Here is a 16,417-nt window from a genome sequence, read left to right as displayed (position 1 = left end):
GGCTGTTTAGGGCTCTTGACATTTAAGCTGATGATCACTTTGTTATCAGACAGTAACTTACAGAGCCCATCAGGGTCAGGGGGTAAAAAGGATATAAGGTTGCCCAAACACTGTTAAGATTACCAGCAAAGACATTTTCTAGAATGACTATTGCAATGGCTTTGCTATTTAGAAGGAGGAGGAGGAGAAGGAGGAGGAGGAGGGGGAGAAGGAGAAGGAGAAGAAGGGGGGGGAGGGGTGGAGGAAGGGGAGAAGGTGAGGAGGAGGAGAAGAAGGCGGCTCAACTCAGCCTACACAGGGACATAATCCTACAATGAAAGTGTATTAATGCAGAAAAATCTTGGTTATTACAGCAGCTTATATGTGGCATATATTGCTTTCAAATTATGAGCATAATTAAGGATATAATATGATAATCTCCTTAATATATCTCAGATCTAGTAACCTACAGATCAGCAGCATCCACTAAAACTAAATATTTTCCTTTTTCCTAACTCAGGGAAAATAGAAAATATTGAAATAGAAAGAAAATCTGTTTGCGTTTAGCCTGAGAAATCATGTAATTTGTCATGAAGAGGCCAAGAGAACTTCTGAACAAGGGAATAGGAGAGGATATTGTAAATCACTTCACCTCAAACCCCTACCAAGTTATGACCTCACTGGTTGTTTTAGGTGTTGTGGGATCTCAGATAACTGAACCCATATATTAGAATGTAAGTGCTAAACAGCTAATGAAATCAAAGATAACAAATGACTTTGACACCATCTGAGAAAGTGAAAATAATCAAGAATCAGATGTATGTTATTTATCAGGCTGAAAATGTTTCTGTATTGGATATATTTGGACTTTGATTCTTTGTGTTTATTTGGCTTTTCATAGTCTGAACTCTGAATTTTGCACTTAAAGATGTCAAATCTATTTGTAGTACATTGACTATCATCTGTCCATTTTGCAGTCACTGCAGGCAAAAGGAAACAATAAAGGACAATGTAAGAAGGAAAGAACAGGGTGCATTCTTTTTTTTTTTAATGTTTATTTATTTTTGAGAGAGAGAAAGAGAAGCGAGCGGCAGAGGGGCAGAGAGAGGGAGAGAGACACAATCTGAAGCAGGCTCCAGGCTCCAAGCCATCAGCACAGAGACCGACTCGGGGCTCAAACTCACGAACCATGAGATCGTGACCTGAGCCAAAGTCAGATGTTCAACCAACTGAGCCACCCAGGCACCCCTGGTGTATTCCTTTTTAAACTTTTAAGCAAGCATATATAAGATCACCGGATTCTCAGGTATTTTTTGAGATTTTTTTTTAAATGTTTATATTTGAGAGAAAGAACGAGAGCAGGAAGGGGCAGAGAGAGGGGAACAGAGGATCTGAAGCAGACTCTGTGCTGACAGCAGAGAGCCCAATATGGGGCTGGAACTCAAAAACCATGACATCATGACCTGAGCCAAAGTCGGATGTTCAACCAGAGTGACTCAAGCCGGAGTCACCCAGGCACCCTTATTTCTTGAGATATTAAATAGTTTATATTTCTTTTGCAGGTCATTACCTCCTATAAGTCACTATGCTGTTCTGTGGTGGTCGAAATTCTTGGAAAATGATGTTTCAAGTATTACACACTGGTCCTTCTTACTTTCTGATTTAATTTTTTGCTGTTTTTTCTGGCTATTTGGTGCTGCTCTTTTTGAATATACTATTTTAACTCACTTCCCAATGGTATAAATTACTTCATTTTAGTCAGCAAAAAATAAAAAGTTCATGGGAATCCAGATGTGCCTATCTCAAGGGTAATCCTGGCATGAAGGGCGCCCCTGATTACCTGTGTTGATTGTATCTTTTGAATGACATATAACACAATAAGATTGTTCATCTATTTTCCCTCCAGCATGATTTAACTGAAGCAATTCATTAAGTGTCACTGTATTTATGGGATGTTGAAGCCATTCCAATTTCAGTGGCAGTGGTACAACTTGGCAAGATTTTAGATATTTTTCATGGAGTAAAAATGATTTCTTGGCTGAGATAAAGGCTCAGTCTGCTCACAGAAAGTGTTTAGTTTGGCCAGACTCTTTCATTGTCCATTGTTCATTCTAGAGAATCTGTCACTCAACATTAAAATCACAAAAGGCTCAGGAAGGCTTTTGCTTTCTGTTTTATCTCTCTCAAGGCTACTGCAAGTTCATTGGAGAATATTAATAAAAGGACATTAGTAAGTGACTGTTTAAATCAGTTAAATTTTTATGGTTGTTTTGGAAGCATTTTGTATGGTTTCCAGTGGATCCATTTATGTTTGCTATCTACAAGAAAAACATTCTCACTTCTAGTTGAAGCAGAATTTAATCTGATATGTTGTGTTTTTATTTAGCTTTCATTTTATGGATGTGTATAAGTCAGTTCTAGATAAATTTTAATGCAAACTAATTATCATGTCAGATTTGTCTCTTGGTATTTGTAGTGTTTTCTTTGATTTATCTGACTTAAGATTTAGAGTATTTTGATAAAAGTTTGCCCTTGAATTATAGTACAGCCCAGAGGGTTTGTTACATATCATCTAGTTTTACTCTACATAGTATAGATGAGGAAATGGAGAGGAAGTGTTAAATAATGATAATTCTCATGTCACAGAGTTAGCTGGTGACATGGCTGGGGCTAGACTATACCTCTCCTGACTCCTGACTTAATTGTTTTTCTAACAGTTCACACCACTGTATTCTTTTCTATTTTTCTCCTGCTGTATTAACAAAAACTTAGAATTCCAATTTCCAAGATGGTTTTCATTTTCTTGTTAAGAATTTCTTCATCGAGATTTAGGTGTGAAAATGCCACCCTGGACTCCTAAAGAGTTAATTTAATTACCATTGCCACCTATTTCAGTTGCTTTCATGCCAAAACCAAAACACTCATAATGTTTAGATTTTTCTAGCACTTTACACAATGCCTTTTTCTTTTTACTTAGTTTGTATTATCTTTCAAAGGATTTTTCACATATATCTCATTTGGGTAACAGTAACTAGACCCAGAATCTCAGGGATGTAAACATCAACATTTTCACCTTGCTGTGTATATGTCAACACAGTACTTAGTGAGATTTAATCTCACTAAGGGTGTGTTAGTGTTTAGTGAAATGGTACTGGCTTTTGGGCAAAAGCCCTCTTCATAACAAAAGCACCCCATTTTAAGTGTATGCCTCTTATATGACTATCGGGACTATAATATGGTGCATACTTAGGTCTATGAAGCCACAGCCCTGAGAAGGGTGGGGTGTCCTCTGAAGGGGAAGGTGATTGCCAGTAGTTCCTCCCAGTCTGTCACCTGAGAAAGAGTAGGTCATCAGACGCAGACCTGCAGTTCATGAGGGTTGCAAATGTTTACCGAAGGCAGGTAGACAATGTAAGCAAGCAAAGTTGACTAGATGGAGGCTCCAGCAAACTGGAAGGCATGTGCCTGTTTGCCAAGGGTAGCTAATGCTCAACTGTAGCCGAATGTTGCCCTGTGGGACAAGGGGCCACATGTTTCCAGATCTTGTGTGTGTGTTTCATGCCTGTGTGTGTGTGTGTGTGTGTGTGTTCAATGCCAAAACATATTTTTGCCTTTATTAAATATGATTTCTCCAGATTCTCAATGTTGATGGCTAAAGTTTTAAAAGAGGATTCTTAAGTAGAGCAGAACTGACAAAATATATCTGTGAGCTAGATATAGTTCATAGCCCACCAGTCTGCTACTTGTGTAGGAGATAGCTTCTTTCTCAGTCTTCATTACCTTGCTTTTGGGATGAGAGGAATTAGATTATCTGGTCTTATGCTTGTAAATATTGGGAACTGTGATAATACCCGATAGATAGGGCTGTACGGGGAATTACGATGGGGTAGGGCTAGTACCCCACGAATGGTAAGTCACTCAGATATGCTGTAGTAGTTTCTTGCCACTCCTATGTTAATTCTCTTTAGACATTTGCAAAATGATCTATGAATGCTGCCACTTTGCTTTGTTTGGGGTATTAAGGAATTAAGAGTTGTCCATTCTTGGGCCACCATACCAAAGGGAACTAGTTCTACCTCTTTATGGCCTGGGAATGGATGCAGGCATAATTAGATGGAAATCCTAAAGGGGAAGGTGAATCATAGAGGACAACAGTTAAGGTTATGAGGTTCTTCTTCATCATCCGTTGTGGAGATTCTCCATCCATTGCCAGTCTTGTAGAATAAGAGGTTTGTTTTTATTAAGGGAGTTGACTATTTTCATATACCTTTCTGCTGATTTGCTTTGATGTTGGCTAATTTATATCCTGAGAGTCTATTCCTTTGGTATATCCCCAAGAAATGCTTTGTCCCCATTTTCTAAAAACCAAATACCAGACAACATATTTAGTCTTATCAGTCATTCATACTGTATATTAATAAGATAACCAGATTTTTACTTGAAGTGATTCTATTGAGGGAGGAGCCACAGGAAAGGTCTTGAAGGACAACAGTAGATGAAGGAAAATTTGAGTTGTGGAGAAAAATCTGAGGAAGGAAGGGGGGGTGAGGCTTATGAAAACCATTTTGTCTGTGTTACTCCTGCCTATGCCTGGTCTGATAAAGTTCCCATTCATCTAAGATGGCAGAGATCAGTGTTTCCTGAACTGGACCCAATAAACTATAGTCATTTTGGGAATGTTGATCTGAAATCTGGAATACATCATATGGCCTAATGGGGCAAACAACCAAGAAGCACCAGATGTCTGAGAAATTCCTCTAAAATGAGAAATAGAGACCAAAACAAGAGGAAAAACTTAATTTAAATGGAATGGAGACTCTGCAAGTAGAACACTCAAAATAATCCCACTTCATGGGTGCCTAGGTAGCTCAGTTGGTTGAATGTCTGACTCTTGATTTTAGCTTAGGTCCTGATCTCAGGATTGTGGGTTTGAGCCCCACATTGGGCTCCATGCTGGGATTGGAGCCTGTTTGAGATTCTCCCTCTCCCTCTCCCTCTGCCTGCCCCAAATTTAAAAAATAGAAAAAAATCCCTCTTTAATATATTATGAAATACAAGAGAAAATACACACACACACACACACACACACACACACACACACACATACAGAAACACACACAAAGAATAGGATAAAAAGAAACATTAAAATGGGGCGCCTGGGTGGCTCAGTCAGTTAAGCATCTGACTTTGGCTCAGGTCATGATCTTGCGGTTTGTGAGTTCGAGCCCTGCGTCAGGCTCTGTGTTGACAGCTCAGAGCCTAGAGCCTGATTCAGATTCTGTATCTCCCTCTCTCTCCTCCCCTATCCCTCTCTTCATTAAGATAAGTTGTAAAGATATATTTCAAGCAAAATGGTAGTGGTTCCAGACAGAAGTTCTGAGTTGCAAGAGAAAAAGAAGAATAAAGAAAGTGGTGAACACGTGGATAAACCTAAATAAGCAGAGTAAAACAATAATACTGTGTTCTGGAGATTTTAGGGAAAATAAATATAAAACAATAGTAGCCTATAAGTTGGGAGTGGGATGGATAGATTTCAAATTTTCTAAGGTCCTAATATGGTCCAGAGATAGGTAAATAAATTCATAAGCTTTAGATTTTAATAAATTAAGGATGCATGTTGTAATTTCTAGCATAATCACTAAAATAGAAAATATTTTTTGTTTGTTTTTGTTTTTAATTTGTTTTTAATTTTTTAAATTTACATCCAAATTAGTTAGCATATAGTGCAACAATGATTTCAGGAGTAGATTCCTTAGTGCCCCTTACCCATTTAGCCCATCCCCCCTTCCACAACCCCTCCAGCAACCCTCAGTTTGTTCTCCATATTTATGAGTCTCTTCTGTTTTGTCCCCCTCCCTGTTTGTATATTATTTTTGTTTCCCTTCCCTTATGTTCATCTGTTTTGTCTCTTAAAGTCCTCATATGAGTGAAGTCATGATTTTTGTCTTTCTCTGACTAATTTCACTTAGCATGATACCCTCCAGTTCCATCCACGTAGTTGCAAATGGCAAGATTTCATTCATTTTGATGGCCGAGTAATACTCCATTGTATATATATACCACATCTTCTTTATCCATTCATCCACCGATGGGCATTGGGGCTCTTTCCATACTTTGGCTATTGTTGATAGTGCTGCTATAAACATGGGGATGCATGTGTACCTTCGAAACAGCACACCTATATCCCATGGATAAATGCCTAGTAGTGCAATGGCTGGGTCATAGGGTAGTTCTATTTTTAGTTTTTTGAGGAAACTTCATACTGTTTTTCAGAGTGGCTGCACCAGCTTGCATTCCCAGAAAGAAAATATTTTTTTAAATTTTTATTTATTTTCAAAAGTTTATTTATTTAGTTAGTTACTTATTTAACTAATCTCTACACCCAAAATGGGGCTCGAAGTCATGACCACGAGATCAAGAGTCTCATGTTCTTCTGACTGAGCCAGCCGGGCACCCCTAGAAAGAAAATGTTTAACAGTCAAACCTATAGATTTAAAAAGTGAAATGAGAATATTTTTCAAAGGGCAAGAAAAGAGAAATAAATATAGAACAAATTAGATGTATAGGAAGAAGAAAATGAGGTGAAAGAAATTAATCCTTGTATTAGTAATTCAATTGAAAATAAATAGATTAAATTCTATAGTTAAAAAACAGATGGTAAGAATGGATTGTAAAAATCTGCCTGACAGGGATGCCTGGGCGGCTCAATCAGTTAAGCATCCAACTCTTGATTTTGGCTCAGGTCATGATCTCATGGTTTATGAGATTGAGCCCCATGTTGAGTTCTGTGCTCAGAGTGCAGAGCCTGCTTGGGATTCTGTCTCTCCCCCTCTCTCTACCTCTCTCCCTACCTCTCAGAATAAATAAACATTACAAACATCTCCTTGGCAGTGTTATTGATCTATAGGTTCATTGCCCTGCGTTCTACATATATTGGAATGAACCTATAAATCAATAACACTGCCCAAACCCCATATGATGGGAAATTAAGCAACATACTCTGAAATAGCCCATGGAACTAAGACAAAATTATGACCATTTAAAAATAATTTGAATTGAAGGATTATGAAAATATTAATTGAAATGCAACACTTAGAGGAAATGTGATGGCTTTATAAGAAAATAAAAAAGGGCTGAGTTGAGCATCCATTCCAAGAATTTAGAAAAAGAGCAGCAAAATAAACACAAAATAGAAAAAGGGATATAATAAAAATAAGAAATATTAATGAAATATGAAACAAGCACACAATATAGAGGCACAATAAAAACAAAAGATGAGTTTTTAAAAAGATTTATGAAATTGATAACTTCTTGGCAAGAATGCTAAAGTAAAAAAAGAGAAGGCACAAATAATTGTTAAAGACAACAAATAGAGCCCATTAGAGACCTAGGATTGATTGCTGAGTGGGGAAACCGGCAACTCAATCAAGCATGGAGTCCAGGAAAGTTCTCTAGGTTGCAGTTTGGGGGAAAAGAAGACCACAAACTGTCTAGGTCCTTATCAGAAATGCGAAGCCCCTGGGCACTGTTGATTGGCAATATCTGGGTTTGTTGGTTGGCTACACACTGGGCTGGCCGAAGGTAATATGCTATGTAGGTGAGGCATGTGTGTAGCAGGAATAGGACATCCAGGGGCCTCTGATATGCACACATAGCAACTAAGTCAAGACTGTGTCATCCAGCCAAGCCTAGCTGTTGGCAGGTTAGGTGGCCAAGTGAGGGTTTGTTATAACTGATATCAAGAGTACAAAGATACTGCAGAAATGAACAAAAAGAAAACACTATGAACAGCTCTGCCAATATATTTTAAAATTTTAAAAGAAATAAGGAGCAGTGCCTGGGTGGCTCAGTCTGTTAAGCATCTGACTCTTGATTTGGCCCAGGTCATGATCTCAGTGTTTGTGGGATCAAGGCCCATGTGGGGCTCTGTGCTGATGGCACAGAGCCTAATTGGAGTTCTCTCTCTCCCTTGCTCTCTGCCCCTCCCCCTGCTTGCACTCACTGTCTCTCTCTCTCAAAATAAATAAATAAACTTAAAAAAAAATTTTTTAAGGAAGAAGGAAACTTCCAGGAAAATATAACTTTCTAAAACTAATTTATTAAGTAGTATAAAATCTGAATAGTTCTATAACTAAGAATAAAATCAAAACAGTAATTTTCAAAATGTCCACAAGGCCCAGATAACTTCACTGTGAGGCCTACTTAACATTCAAAAACAAATAATTAGACTCACACATAAACTTAATACCAAAATGTGACAAGGACAGTATATGAAGGAAAAGTTATAAGGCCAATTTTACTTTTGAACAGAGACGCAAAAATAGTAGACAAAATACTAGCAAACCAAAATCAATAATAAATAAGATATCACATATTTTGACTATGTTGGGTTTGTCTCTTGAATGCAAGTTTGGTTTAACATTAGAAAATTAATATGATCCAACACATTAAAAAACTTAAGTGAAAAGTAGCAACTTTTTAGGAATAAAGCATAATATAATTCTATTTTTTGCTAAGAAGCTGGAATCAGAATCATTTTTTAAATTCCTGCTTGTGTATTTTTCCTGCCTGGCATTTTCCATTTTGATTAGGCTAATCTTCAGCCAAGAAATATGACAAACCCTATGGCCATGCCAATCAAAGGATCTGTGTGATGCTTCTCATTACAGAGCATAGGCCCAGATTAGCATTCTCCTCATTCAGTCTGGTACTTAAAAATTAGTGACTAACAAGGGCTTACTGAATACATGGCCCATTAATATGCCTTGTAAGAGGAAGAGAAGTTGATCCACAATACAGTCTCTGCCTTCTAACCAAGAGAGACAAGTCTTAAAAAAAATCTTAGAGACACCTGGGTGGCTCCGTTGGTTGAGAGTCTGACTTCGTCTCAGGTCATGATCTCCCCATTCATGAGTTTGAGCCCTGCATTGGGCACTCAGCTGTCATCACAGAGCCTGCTTCTGATCCTCTGGCCCCATTCTCTCTGCTTCTCCCCCTCTTGTGCTCTTTCTCTCTCTCTCTCAAAAAAAATAAACATTAAAAAAAATCTAATAATAAAATCTTAAACTTTGTGGACCATGAACATTAGCCCCTTTAACCCCAAGCCAGCCTCAGGTTCAAGTGAAATTCAATTAATACTTCTTTGCTCTAATGCTCATTTTAACACTTTGCCTAAACAATCCTTTGAATTCTTTAGCCCTAAATCAACCCTCTTGCTTATCTCCTTCATATATCTAGTTTAGACAAGCCAAGATAATAAGCTGCCAAATATTATTTTTAATTGTCTTTTTAGAGTTAAAGATGCTTGCCTCAGCTGTGCTTTTATAACTAAATTATTAACTGCCTAAGGGCAGACATTTTCTCCTTTATATTAAATTTAACCAGGACAATAGAATCTGGGAATAATCTAGAGCTGGAGAAGAATTTTAAAGGTTATTTATTCTTGCTTCCTTTTGGTTGTCTCTGAACTACCTTCCATTAGACGTTCTCAAGCCTGTGCTTAAATACACCAAGGATCATTGAACTTCCTTGTAAAGAGTGCAGCATTAAGAAATAGCCAGTAGGGGTGCCTCAGTGGCTCAGTCGGTTGAGCATCTGGCTTCAGCTCAGGTCATGATCCCACGGTTTGTGAGTTTGAGCCCTGCATCAGGCTCTGTGCTGACAGCTCAGAGCCTGGACCCTGTTTTGGATTCTGTGTCTCCCTTTCTCTCTGCTCTTTCCCCGCTCGTGCTCTGTCTCTCTGTCTCTGTCTCTCTCTCTCTCTCAAAAATAAATAAACATTTAAAAAAATTAAAAAAAAAAAGAAATAGCCAGTGATGATGATGTTGGTAAGCACACTTCAGTAAGAAAAATGCATTTTTTCATTTCTTTGCTTCTTGCCACCTATCAACAGTCTTAAGGCAGGGAAAGGGAATTGCATTTCAAACTACATCTTCCACTCTATTCCCAAAGTTTCATTGAAATTCAGTACATTGTCCCTAGATAGGACACATGTGACATATATTCAAAATAGGACACTAAAAGGCTCACTTCCTGAAGATAGCCAAAGGCCAAAGAATTGAATTTTATCATTGGGAGCTAATATTATTTATCTTCCCTTAGTAGGTAGGACATGTGCTTTGAATTGCTCTTGGTTTTTGTTTTTCCCAGAAAGATAGGTAGGCTCTATTTATCAATCCTTTACCACCCAGTTTTCCTTGTGATCACAGACCAGATTCTTAAGACAATTGGCCTGCATTTGCAATGTAATCTGTGCTAGAGGAAGCTAGAGGTCCTCATGGGAGTTGCGCTCCTGAATTTTGTACCAAGCACTGACATTAATAAATGACTAAAGACTCAAACAGTGCTTCCCTTCTGGACTAAACGATTTACTGCTGCTTCTGTTGATGTCACTATTATCTGGGAATAGTAAATGTGCTATGACAGGGAAGGCTGACACCTGGAAGCTGATTTGTTCAAATTCTCCCATGCTTCTTTCTATCGGTGTGGTACGTCTAAATTCAGAAAGGTAGCTGCCCCTGGTGTTTTGAAAGGAGTATTTTCTCTCTTGCCATTAAGGGAATAAATTAGGTAATGTTGTCTAAATAATCCACAGAAATGAAAAATTAACGATCACTAGATACAGACAGTATCATAGGATGCTATTAATACAGGTCTCGGGACCCCCTAACCACTCTGCATTATCATCTGCCCATAATGTGATGTGAGGCCCCAACATTCAAATGAAGAATAGAAAAGAAGGAAATGCAGGTAGAAAACAGAGGAGTGGTGAGAGCAGCCAGAGCACAGATCTGATGAATAACTCATACTTGTTCTGCTTTTGAGCTGCTGCCACCAGTTTTAGGAAGGTGGATTGTCCTCTGGAGATAAGAGTAGGCCAAGTAGAATAGGGAAGCAAAGTCTTTCAAACCCAATAACCAAAGACTTTGAGTTACTAATGGAGTATTCTTTACTCAGAGAAATATAACTTTGGCTCTGACTTAATTGGCTCTTTTCTTTACAATAGCCCTAATATTAAATATAAAATCATTGATGAAATTTTAGCCACTAGTTAGGTGCCAAAGGTTTGTTTTTCAACAGGTAACCTTTAAAAGCTGGGAGAGAGTATATATTTCTCCCTTATGTTTGTCCCTATGGAGTTATTCAAAATGGATTCCAAATAACTAAAATTGTGAGATGTGACCAGATGATTGCTAACATTCATTGATCAGTTTACTGTGTGCCAGGGATTGTCTAAATTTTCTACATATTTTTATCTTGTTTAATTCTCACAACACCTCTGTGAAGAACATGTTATGATCCCCATTTTAAAGATGAAGAAACCTGGGCTTAGTTTAAATAATTTGCTTGAGGTCACGTAGCTAGCTGGTCATGGTGAGTCTTATTTGACCCCAAGCAACTTGACTACAAAACCCCAGCTCTTAACCGCTATCCTATGCAAACGGGCAATGTCTACAAAATGAAGCTGAAAGAGAGAAAACGTCCTCTTCTAAAACTGGGAAAAATGATTTTGTCTTTCATAGGCTGTGGGTAGAACTGAATGAGATAATATATGGAAGATACTTAGAACAGTGCCCAGCTCCTAGTGGCTTTGAGTAGATGTTAGGTATCATGATTATTGTTGCTTTTTAAAAAAAATTTTTTTTAATGTTTATTTATTTTTGGGACAGACAGACAGAGCATGAACGGGGGTGGGTCAGAGAGAGAGGGAGACACAGAATCTGAAGCAGGCTCCAGGCTCTGAGCTGTCAGCACAGAGCCCGATGCGGGGCTCAAACTCACAAACCATGAGATCATGACCTGAGCTGAGCTGAAGTCGGAGGCTCAACCGACTGAGCCACCCAGGCACCCCAAATTGTTACTATCTTTAAGGTGACTTCTAGGTGTTTTTTTCTTAATTTTTTAAAAGAAGTTTATTTATTTATTTTGAGAGAGAGAGAGAGAGCAAGCAGGGGAGGGGCAGAGAGAGAGAGAGAGAGAGGGAGAGAGAAAGAATCCCAAGCAGGCTCAAACCCAGGAACTGCAAGATCATGACCTGAGCCCAAATCATGAGTCAGATGCTTAACCTACTGAGCCACCCAGGCACCCAACTTATAGGTGTTTTAAATTCTTTGTCCTGCCTTATCCTCATGGGGGGTTTGGCCTACTAGGAAGGTCTCATAATGCCTTTGGTGAATAGGCACAGTATTTGCAGGCCTCGGACCTGAAGCTGGGTGACACTTTGAAGGTGGGATTAGAGCACTGGCTGATAGCTGCCATGTACCCAGCAGAATAAAGGTCTCATGTGTGGCAGGTTTTCTGTTTCATCATTTCTCTGAGATCAGGGTTTCTGCAATGATGTATTTTATAAACATGTTAAAATGCCACTTGTTTTCTGTGCTTTTCTGATCAGGGAAACATTTAGAATATGTGCCTGCCGCCTTTAAACATTTAAAATAAAAGAATACACCTCATCCCTTACTTCAGATTGCCCTAAAGAATTATCATGGCAGGGGCGCCTGGGTGGCTCAGTCGGTTGAGCGTCCGGCTTCGGCTCAGGGCATGATCTTGCAGTCTGTGAGTTCGAGCCCCACATCAGGCTCTGTGCTGACAGCTCAGAGCCTGCTTCGGATTCTGTGTCCCCCTCTCTCTCTGCCCCTCCTCCACTCATTCTCTGTCTGTCTCAGAAATAAATAAACATTAAAAAAAAATTTTAAAGAATTATCATGGCAGAAATGATGGCCTTCTTTGATTCTGTGTGTGCAGAGATTTCTAGGCCCAGGCAGTGGTTTGGCCTTTGGTCTTTAAAGGGATGCCATGCCGTCGGTTTCCTAAGTTGCCCGGACAGCAGCTCATCATTGGTTGTTGTGGACTGACTGTTTGTGTTCCCCTGGAATTCATAGGTTGAAGCCCTAACTCCTCAATGTAATGGGGTTTGGAGGTGTTTCTTTTGGGAGGTAATTAGGGTCAGATGAGGCCATGAATGATGGTACCCTCATGATGACATCAGTGTCCTTATTAGAAGAGACCAGAGAGCATGGTGAGCACAGGGAGACAGTAGAATTGTAATGGTATCCATGTGAAGGAAAAGAAGCACAGCCATCTCCCTGAGGTCAACAGGCTTTTCTTGAGGTTAGCAAAGGAGTGAAATGGGGCCAACAAGAGGCTGAGTGTGAGCCTGGAAACATCAGGCATCATGATATTTCAAAGGGCAAAAGGAAGATGAGGGTGCCTGGGTGGCTCAGTTGGTTAAGCATCTGACTTCAGCTCAGGTCATGATCTCACAGTTTGTGAGTTTGAGCCCCACATCGGGCTCTCTGCTGTGAGTGCAGAGCCTTGCTTTGGATCCTCTCTCCCCCTCTCTCCCACTCTCTCCCCCTCTCTCCCCCTCTCCCCCTCTCAAAAATAAATGAATTTTTAAAAGGGGGGGGGAGGAAGACAGTTATCAGACCTACACTGTTGATGGCTTTCAGTGAGATCATCCCAATTTACTGACTAATTTTGTCTCCAGAATGTTGGTTTTATATCCAGAAAAATCAGATTGAAAGAGAGTAATGGGAATAGCGTACTGTATTTTATTAAAAAAAATTTTTTTAATGTTTATTTTTGAGACAGAGAGAGACAGAGCATGAACGGGGGAGGGGCAGAGAGAGAGGGAGACACAGAATCTGAAGCAGGCTCCAGGCTCTGAGCTGTCAGCACAGAGCCCGACGCGGGGCTCGAACTCACAGACCGTGAGATCATGACCTGAGCCGAAGTCAGAAGCTCAACCGACTGAGACACCCAGACGCCCTGTGTACTGTATTTTAAATGTGCACTTCCTTTTCTGGGGTCCATTTATGTGGATGCTAATGTGATTGACTTGACTTCTTAGCAGAAGACCTGAGTTCCTCAGCATCACTTCAGCAAAAATTGTTATGTAATAGTGTGAGGGCCTTTTGATCTTGCTGATTAACATGGAGCTTGGCTAACCTGATTATATGACTCTGTCAGAAACTGGGTTTAGGTCTGTTAGTACAGCATCATAAATTCAAATGAAGCTTCCTTGGGCCGTCTTATCCCACAACTGCTGTATTTTATTATTTGAAAACGAGGCTCCCTGTTTGCATAGAGATAAAGTTTAAGTGTATAATTTATTTTGATTTTAAAAATTAATCTTCATGTTGCTTTTCCTGTTAATAAGTGAAACCCTATGGTACCACAACCATGGATAATTCAGCCATCCACTCACTAAATGTATATTAAATGCCTGCTGTCTCAGGCTGTGTGTGTGCAAGGTACTGGGTCCTGTGGTGGAACATAAAGGCAAGGGTCCATGCCCATGCTTGTTTATATAGGAGATAGAAGGCCCTCTGTGATTCAACCCACTTTTCAGCTCTGACCTCTGTCAGTCCTCTTGCCACATGCTGCTGGGCTGGGACAGAGAATGAGAGGCGCTAGACAAATGGCAGCAATCACTCAGAGGAGCAGGCGGAGGGAGGGCAGGCCTATTGCAGTCTATGTTGAAGGAAAACAAAACTGTCCTTGCAATACAGCTGACAGAGTTTAATATTAAAAGAAACTTTAAACAATTGCAAACATAGTGATTGCTTTGATTGTCTGCTTTGATACAAAGACTGTTGCTCCAGCCATACAGCACTGTACAAAAGAAGTGTTGGTCTGGGGCATCTGGGTCAGTGTCCATGCTGGGCATGGAGCCTACTTAAAAGAGAGAGAGAGAGAGAGAGAGAGAGAGAGAGAGAGAGAGAGAGAGAGAGTGTGTTGGGTCAAACTGACTGAAGAAGATCAGAACATGAACCATAGGGGTGGTTCCAGACAAAGACAGTTTACCCAATCACATTGATTAAACTCACCAATACCTATTAAGGGAAGATTGGATGTTCATATCAGAAACCAATGAACATAATTTGTAGTTTGCTGTATGTAATTACACTCAAATAAATTATAGAGTAATCTGTATAAGTTCTCATTTCATAGTACAAATTAAATCATTTTAATGAGTCCCCCTCTTTTTGCCATTAAAAGTTACGTATTGAAGATGCACCAATATGAAAACTTTACGGGCAGGAACAACAGTTTGTTGCGCTCACTGCTTCATCCCCAGTACCGGGCACAGTGTTTGTGTATAGACCTTTGTCATGTTTTCTATCTGCCCAGGCATTTTGAATCACTCCTATGTTTAGGAAAGGTCTCACCTTACAAACCCTGCCTCCCCAGAGTAGAAGCCAGGAAACAAATTTCCCAGCCTCCCTTGCAGCTGAGACAGAGGCACGTGACCCAGACTCTACCAGCCAGCTGCACCCAAGGGTCTTCTGTTCAGAAGTGAGCAACACAAAGAAGAGCGCTATGCCTCAAATCTAATTTTTCTAGCCAAGGGGACAATTGAAGCATCAGGCTTTCTCCTCCAGAAAGCTTTCCTTGAACATCCCCACCCCTTTCCAGGTCTACTTTGTCATTGTATCGTAATTATTAGCATCTTTTATTAGGTTTAAATCTGTTGTAACAGTTAAGGTCATACTAACTGTTCTGAGAAACAAATAAAAAATATGCCGTGACTCAAACACCAAAGGCATTTCCCTTTTCTAATCACATGAAGTCGAAGCAGGGTGCCTGAAATGGGCAGCCAGCCCTGCTGCCAGAGATAATTCAGGGATTCGGGCATCGTCCATCTTACGGCCTCACCATCTGTACCACATGGCTTCCAAGGGTGCCTGGCCATTTGCACCAGGCTGGAAGGCAAAGGGCATGGAGAGTTGCACGCCGGTGGTTTTGGGAGCCGGGCCCTGAAGCGATGCTTGTCACTTCTGCTCACCTTCTGCTCAGGACTCAGCTGCATGGCCACACCTAACTGGCAAACACGGTTCAGCTTCCTGTAGCTACTTCCAGGAGAGAGAAAATCATGATAAAGTGCCATATCTTAACTTTTTGTCTTCTCACTTGCTCCCTTCTTCCTCAACCAGGAGAAAAGGTTTACAGTAAGAAGGCTGATCACAGAGGGGCACCTGGGTGGCTCAGTCGGTTAAGCGTCTGACTTCAGCTCAGGTCATGATCTCACAGTTCCTGAGTTCAAGCCCCACATCGGGCTCTGTGCTGACAGCCCAGAGCCTGGAGCTTGCTTCAGATTCAGTGTCTCCCTCTCTCTCTGCCCCTTCCCTGCTCACACTCTGCATCTCTCTCTGTCTCTCAACAATAAGTAAATGCTCAAAAAATATTTTTTTTTAAAAAAGAAGGCTGATCACAGACAGAGGTGGCTTTGCTCCGGATTCCCTTTTCTTGGCTCTCTGGTGCTTTTTTGCTAAGTAATTCTGTTTGGGGGGCACAAAGTCATTGGATAGTTATTTCTGAATGATTTGCCTAAAACCACTTTTATCTCCAGGCTCCCCGGGTGTCAATTTGAAAGAGAAAGCACTTAGCCTGCAGTCTGGGCACCGCGTGTGTTCTGACATGCTGGCACGCGGAA

The 16,417-nt window shown here is 40.2% G+C and overlaps 1 protein-coding gene and 1 long non-coding RNA gene across 7 annotated transcripts in view; one reads left to right on the top strand and one right to left on the bottom strand.

Annotated features, from left to right (window-relative positions):
• Positions 1 to 16,417, top strand: part of MCC (MCC regulator of WNT signaling pathway) — a 425,462-nt gene that overhangs the window by 97,165 nt on the left and 311,880 nt on the right. The gene's annotated exons all lie outside the window — the stretch shown is intronic.
• The window catches only part of LOC113593012 (uncharacterized), a 97,867-nt gene that overhangs the window by 41,194 nt on the left and 40,256 nt on the right, over positions 1 to 16,417 (bottom strand). The window contains exon 5 of one of the 5 annotated variants that reach the window (XR_003413037.2): positions 12,691 to 15,836. The exons of 3 other annotated variants lie outside the window; for them this stretch is intronic. This is a non-coding gene — a long non-coding RNA (uncharacterized LOC113593012). Of the gene's footprint in view, positions 1 to 12,690; positions 15,837 to 16,417 lie in introns of those variants that run through there. One more of the 5 variants, XR_008300113.1, reaches the window with a different exon arrangement.

The sequence above is a fragment of the Acinonyx jubatus genome, chromosome A1 (assembly GCF_027475565.1).
Source record: "Acinonyx jubatus isolate Ajub_Pintada_27869175 chromosome A1, VMU_Ajub_asm_v1.0, whole genome shotgun sequence".
Classification (NCBI taxonomy): domain Eukaryota; kingdom Metazoa; phylum Chordata; class Mammalia; order Carnivora; family Felidae; genus Acinonyx; species Acinonyx jubatus.
Note: the sequence above shows the minus strand (reverse complement) of the source record. Positions and strands in the feature narration are given on the sequence as shown.